Below are 7,655 nucleotides of genomic sequence, written 5' to 3'. Positions count from 1 at the left end.
TTAAGTCTTTGTATATTTGGAGTAAGCACTAGAAAAAAATCATAAGCAAGAAGTTTGATCATGGGTTCACTATTCCTTGGGTCACATTCAATACCCTTGGTCAGGACAGAATTGGTTAAGATAAAATCTTTGGTTAAGAAAATTCTTGTTTGGGAAAATAAGCCCAACAGGGATTTAAATGAAAGTCAGCTGAGGTCCAAATAAGTATTTTTGGTGATTAAGTAGTTTTTTCTCCTTCAACCATTTGCTATTGGGCTCTAAACCATTAAGTGAAGGGATTACACTTAACATATCTAAATTTTGGCAACCAATACAATGTTGTGGACCATTGAGAAAGGTTTTAAACCAGAGATTTACAGAATGGATATGTACAAGATGATCCATGGGAAACAAGAAAGAAAACAAGAACTTCTATTTAGATTTTTAATTTATTTTCTTTGGTTTTGTTTATTTTCACAGAACTTTATTGACATAATTTACATACCATAAAATTCATCTGTTTAAAGTGTGAAAGTCACTGGTTTTTTGTATATTTATATGTTTGCAACCATGACCAGAATCTTATTTTAGAACATTTCAATACTCCAAAAAGAAACCCCATAACACATTAGGAGTTACCCCCATTCTCCTTTCACCCCATCTCCAGACAATCGCCAATCTACTCTCTATCTCTCTAGATTTTCCTATTCAGTATATTTCATATAAATGGAATCATATAATACATGATTTTTTTTATCATGGGCTCTTTCATTTAGCATAGAATTTTCAAGGTTCATCCACACTACAGCATGAATCAGCAATTCATTGTTTTTAAAGCCAAAAAATCATTGATTGTATGGATATAGCACATGTTATTTATCCATTTATCTGCTGATGAAAATTTGGGTTGTTTCTACTTTTTAGCTAGTATGAATAATGACACTATGAATATGCATGTAGAAGTTCTTGTGTGGAAATACATTTTCAATTCTCTTGGCTATATACCTAGGAGTAAAATTGTGGATTATATGGTAACACTGTTGAACATTCAGGGGAACTGCCAGACTGTTTTCCATAACAACTACATAATTTCATATTTCTAACATCAATGTCTGAGGGTTTCATGTGCTCCACATTCCCAAAACTTGTTCTTTTCCCTTTATTTTATTGTAATCACCTAACGGGTGTGGAGTGGTATGACATTGTGGTTTTAATTTGCATTTTTCTGATGGCTAACAATGTTGAGTATCTTTTTGTATATTTATTTGGCTATTTTTTTTAGTCTTTGGAGAAATGTCTATGCAAATCCTTTGCCCATTTTTAAATTGGGTTGTCATTTTATTGTTGAGTTCAGAGTGTTTTCTTTTTTCTTTTAAGTTTTTTTTAAGATTTTATTTTATTTATTTTTAGAGAGGGAAGGGAGGGAGAAAGAGAGAGAGAGAGAAACATTAGTGTGCGGTTGCTGGGAGTCACAGCCTGCAACCCAGGAATGTACCTTGACTTGGAATTGAACCTGTGACACTTTGGTTCCCAGCCTGTGCTCAATCCACTGAGCTATGCCAGCCAGGGCTGAGAGTATTTTCTTTTATTCTTGGTACCAGTTTCTTGTATTTATATTTATTTCTATCTTGTTTTACAATTTCTGATTTCTAATATGTTTTTATAATAAATATAATAATATAATAATAAGAGTATATTAATTATAACTAAATTTGGGGGGTGCTCAAAGGATTTTTACTGTTAGGGCCTGTGACTTAAAGTTTATCAATATTTTTGCCACTATATCTCCTAGGGCATTGGAAACAAAGGAGAAAATAAACAAATAAACTACAACAAATTTAAAAGCTTCTGCACAGCTAAAGAAATCACTGGAAAGACATATAAGGAACCCACTTAATGGGAGCACATTTTCACCAAGCATACATCTGATAACGGTTTAATCTCCAAAATATACAAAGAACTAATACAACTCAACAGCAGGAAGATAAACAACTCAATTAAAAAATGGCCAAAGGACCTGGATAGATACTTCTCCAAAGAGGACATACAGATGGCCCATAGACATTTGAAAACAATGCACAACATCAGAGAGATGCAAATTAAAATCACAATGAGTTATCACTTCACACCAGTCAGATTGGCTATCGTCAATAAATCAACAAACAACAAATGCTGGTGAGGATATGGGGAAAGTGAAAACTTTTTGTATTGTTGGTGGGAATGCAGTCTGGTAAAGCCACTATGGAAAACTATATGGAGTATCCTCAAAAAATTAAAAATAGATCTCCCTTTAGACCCAGTAATTCTACTCCTGGGAATCTATGCTAATAATCCCAAACATCAACACAAATTATATATATATATATATATATATATCCTTATGTTCATAGCAGCACTATTCAGAATAGCCAAGATCTGGAAACACCTAAGTGCCCATTGATAGGTGAGGGGATAAAAAAGCTGTGGTACATTTATACAGTGGAATACTACACAGCAGCAAAGAAAAGAAGAAACTCAACTTTTATCACAGCATGGATGTACCTGGAGAATATTATGTTAAGTGAAATAAGCCAGTCAGTGAAAGACAAATACCACATGATCTCACATATATGTGGAATCTAATGAACAGAATAGAAATAGAGGCATAAATACATAGAACAGACTGACAGTGTCCAGAGAGGAGGGGGTACTAGATGAAAAATAGTGAAAGGATTAACCAAAGGACTTTTATACAGGCCCCATGGACACAGACAACAATATGGGGATTGACTTGGGGGGGTTGGGTGGAGTGGGGAAAGGGGAGAAAAAGCAGAAACAACTGTAGTTGCATAAACAATTTTTAAAAAGTCTGTGGAGCACTGCTGTAGACCAATTTTTTTTCTCCCATGTTTTTGATGTTTGCAAGAAGGGAACACTGAGTGAGCTAAAGTCAAACTTCAGGTCTTATATCTTTTAGTCACTATCCTATTGAACTGTGCCTGGCAAATACAAAGTATTTTAGGTTATGATACATAATTAACACATAACTTAGGAAACCTTAAATATAAGAGATGAGGTAAGGTGACTAAAATGTAAGTGCTACCACATAGTGACTTCTCTTGTAAATATTAGCCAAGGTAAACATCATCATCTTTTCAACTCTACAGATTAGGAGATGAGGATCCATGTTAAGTAACATGGACAAGGTCATATAGTTCATGAATTATAAAGCAGGAATTTTAAGTCTGACTCAAAAGCCCATTGTTTTCTGTGTGACTGCTTATCAGTCATATTATAGGTGAGATTTCTGCAATGAGCAATAAATTGGAGATAAATTGTTTCCTAATTCTGAGATATTATGATGACATTTTGATTTAAAGAAGCATTCAGGTCTGTGTCAGTGGTAATTTTCATAACTGATATACAAGTAGGGGCAAGAAAAATTTTGTCTTACTGCCTGTGAACAATACTCAGCACAGGAACATAATAAGCAGAATTAATAACTATCTGCAATGAAGACATGCCAAACATTGACTTCAAAAGAAGAGATATATGATAATTACTATTTTGAAGTTTTAAATAATCACTTATATAATAACCAATATATTTTATTTATACTTATTGTGTTTAGAATGTGAATTTTTATTTACAGTACAAATTGTATTTTACTTATTCAAAGTAGATATCATAAAATAAGTATGACATACCTTCATTCTAATGAGGTACTCATGGTGTCCATGTCAAAAGGAATGAGATGAATGGGTTACAGCATGAAGATCAATTCATTTCAGCCAACTAATTTTATAAATCACCACACACATAAAATAAATAAATAAATAATAAATAAATAAATAAATAATTCACTACACATATAATTAACTTATTGTGATCAGTATGAATGAAATGACTTTATTAATATCTGGCTAAATCATAATATACAACTCTAGCCAATAGTCTTGGGGCTTAAATTATATCACCATTCAAATTATATCCTTAGCAAATCCATTTCATACAGACAGCAAACTAAAGATGATTGAATGCATTTTTTATTTCATTAAAATTATTGGGATGACATTGGTTAATAATATACAAGTTTCAAGTATACATTTCTATGATACACAATCTGTATATTGCATTGTATGTTCAACACCCAAAGTCAAATCATCTTCTATCACTACATATTTGGTCCCCTTTACTACCACCCTACCCACTTTTCTTCTGGTAACCACCATACTGTTGTCTGTGTCTATGAGCTTCAGTTTTATAACCAATGGAACATAAGGGTGTTTTATTCTTTATGAAATAGAGAAGATTCATTTAATTTTACCCAAGAGCAGAAAACACATTTAAAAACACTCCAAATTTAATGAAACAAAATTGAGATTATATAAAATCAAATGAGTTGTTATATACCCAATGTTTTTACTTGCTCCCAATGTAGTTATTGTTCCCTAAATCTCCATTATTTTAATGTACTGATTGGTGCACATCTCTTTTGGCAAAGGTGTTGAGAAATGCATAATAATTGGTGTTTTGCAATATATAAGATTTTCTGTTGGGAATTACTTCTTTACAGAGGAAGTTTTTTTTTTTTTAATGGAGGGATTTTTACCATAATTAGAAAAATGATGGTCTAAAGCCCAGTGGAATGATAGTACTTTAATTAGTATTCATTTGTGTTAGATACACCCATGGAGAAGACTAGAAGCTGCTTTTTATTGAAGTTAAATATTAACTGTGAAATCAACTAAATCATATTCTGACTTTAATATCTGAAATGACTGGCCTATTTAATTGTGTTTTAAAAAAGCTAGTAGTAAGACTATACTTTCAGGGATCATTTCTATAGTTCATTACTAAAAAAGAGGTAGTCATCTGACATTAACTGAGCAATACTTTAGGACAAAAAACTTTAAAAAAACTTTCAGATGAAAATGTAGGCTCAGGTAAAATTGAAAAAGCAGTGGAATATTTTAATAATATTTAAAAATTCTTTTCTTCAGCCCTGGCTAGTGTGGTTCAGTTAATTGGAGCATCCTCCCATGAACCAAAAGGTCATGGGTTTGATTCCCAGTCAGGGCACATGCCTAGGTTGCAGGTTTGATCCCCAGTTCAGGTGTGTACAATAGACAATCAATCAATGTTTCTCTCCCTCCCTTCCCCTCTCTCTAAAATAAATGAACATGTCCTCAGGTGAGAATAAAAATAAATAAAATTATTTTCTTTTAGAAAATCATACTTCACAAACATCTCAAAATTAAATAGAAATTTTCATATTTGGGGGGTTTCTTAGCAGAAAGATTTAGCCTAATGTCATATTGAAACCAGGAAAGTCAGTGCTCATACTGCCTGTCACTACCAGAACCAATAAGCAGAGGCAGGGATAGAATCTTTATGTGTGCTCTATTCAGATGGCCTGTGAGCTGAGAAGATGGTGAGTTATGTACCCTGAAAGACCATCTTACATTTCCTTTCAAACTAGCCTTTTTTATAAGAGGGGAAAAGTTTAAGTAATGAGTTTGGAATTCAGGGGGAAAAAAGTATAGGTAAGGGATTTGGAACTCAGGACACAGGTTAACCAAATAAAAGCTGCAGTCTGGCAATTTCCCCAGCATCTTTTCATCTGTTGATGGTGATTCTTTATCTGTATCCTGGTTGGTGGAATGTCTCTCCCCAGAACACAGTGGCTCACATACCATCTTGATTGCTTGTGGTCTTCTGGAGTCCGAGTGGATTATACCCTCACTTCCTGACACAATAACTTTTTACATGCATTCATTATTAAACTTATTAACTATTACCTAAACCTAAAATTTCCCAACTCTTGAGTTCCCCTATCATTCCCCCACTGTTAGTCTAAACTATCTTATTTCTATGAGATCAGTGTCATATGAAAGTAATCATTTTGCTGTTGAACATGTATTTTAGCATTAGACAGTCTGATAGGAGCCTTAGGAATACACTTAATTGCAGATCCACATTCTATGCAACAACAAGCTATGATACTGAAAAAGATGAAAAGCATGAAAACAACAAATATCTCTCTGAGACCAGTAATACTAAGCAGCCAGAAGGTTAATTTGGACAAATCAAGGCCAAAGAAACCCTCTCTTTGTTTTATCTTGGACACTACTTCATTTACTTGCTTTACTTTATGTTCTGTGAGCTGTGAATCAGCCAGGTTGAAACAGCGGTGTCCTTTAAATTCCTCACATCCATGGTTATGTCTTAAAAGAAGGTAGTCTGCATCTATGCAATCTTCTAATACTGCTTCTCTAACTTGTCCTAGTTCTTGACTTATGGTACTAATGGCTTGAGAGGTGGCATTCAAAGCTTTTGCCATAGTGAAGGCTAATCTACTTACTTCTACATTCAAAGTGGTTGGCATCATGAATATAGTCAAAGATATATATTTAGCAGGGCTAAAAAGATACAAATCACTGTTACAGTCAGATACAAGGGAGAGGTCCCATTGAGCCCAGGTGGTGTGGAGCTTTTGAGGCATAAACATCGTGAGTCTTCCCAGAGAGCATGGTCCCCCAAAACTGTTTGCTGGAACATAGGAGTAAACAGTCCTTCACATATTAGAAACCATCCTGCTGGCAATTTAACATAACCAAAGGCATAAGATACATCAGTGGTGGTGTTGCAATTCATCTCCACATTTCCTGAAAGGATCAAACAGTTTTTCAGTACAGTCGACAAAGGTTGCACAATTTCTAGCTGGGGCTACATTAGTGACTTTTTAAAATATATTTTTTAAGGATTCCGTTTATTTATTTTTAGGGAGAGGGGAAGAGAGGGAGAAAAAGAGGGAGGGAAACATTGATGTGTGAGAGATACATTGATCAGTAACTTCTCACATGTCCCCAACTGGGGACCTGGCCTGCAGCTCAGGCAATGTGCCCTGACTGGGAATCAAACCAATAACCTTTTGCAGGCCAGCACTCAACCCCCTGAGCCACACTAGCCAGGGTATACATTAGTGACTTTTAAGGAAAATATTTCCCTGCCCTTTAGAGTTACCACAGGTCCCCAATTATGTTCTTATTGATACGCTTAAACAAAGTATAATTTCAAAGGCTTTCCAGGGGAGTACAAACACCTATGAGACAAGAAGGGAAAGTTTGTTCAACAGAGGTTTGTCCTACAAGACAAAAGTCAGAGATGTTTAGAACATATTTTCCTAAATATACCCAAATGTTTTCATCTCATTTGAAAGGAATAAGTTCTCCATAACATGAGGTTAAACAAAAAGTAATGAAAAGAATATGCCATTGTTTTCAAAAGATGACTTTCAGGTCTTCTTGAGGTTCAGTAGTCCATTGTTCTTCTAGTGCCTTCTTTACTATGGTGTGATGAATCCAAGGTTTATTCCTGCCAAAATGGGAGTGGTGAGGAGTATGTCCCAAGGCCCAGTCCACTTTTCTTCTAGTTGGCTCTCTGGGGATCCTGTCTTCCAACTCTTGAGTTCCCCCAGCAAGATGAACCAGGGTCAAGGTCTGCTAATGGCACTTAGATTATACTTGAACTTCTCATTTATAAGATTAAAAAAAAATAGCATATACTGGGTAGCCATCTGCTGACTCTCTGTGACAATATAAAACCATATTTAAAATAAATTCTGATAATACCCACTGAGTACAATATGAATGGTGACATGGAATTTTTTAGGGCAGTCAAGGTAGCATTCACTA

At 34.6% G+C, this 7,655-nt stretch overlaps 1 pseudogene; it reads left to right on the top strand.

The window, feature by feature from the left end:
- The first annotated feature begins 4,776 nt into the window (after window positions 1-4,776).
- On the top strand, window positions 4,777-4,860 carry LOC114505937 (annotated as a pseudogene).
- Window positions 4,861-7,655: the final 2,795 nt, after the last annotated feature.

The sequence above is a fragment of the Phyllostomus discolor genome, chromosome X (genome assembly GCF_004126475.2).
Source record: "Phyllostomus discolor isolate MPI-MPIP mPhyDis1 chromosome X, mPhyDis1.pri.v3, whole genome shotgun sequence".
NCBI lineage: Eukaryota > Metazoa > Chordata > Mammalia > Chiroptera > Phyllostomidae > Phyllostomus > Phyllostomus discolor.
This window is presented reverse-complemented; position numbering and strand designations above follow the sequence as displayed.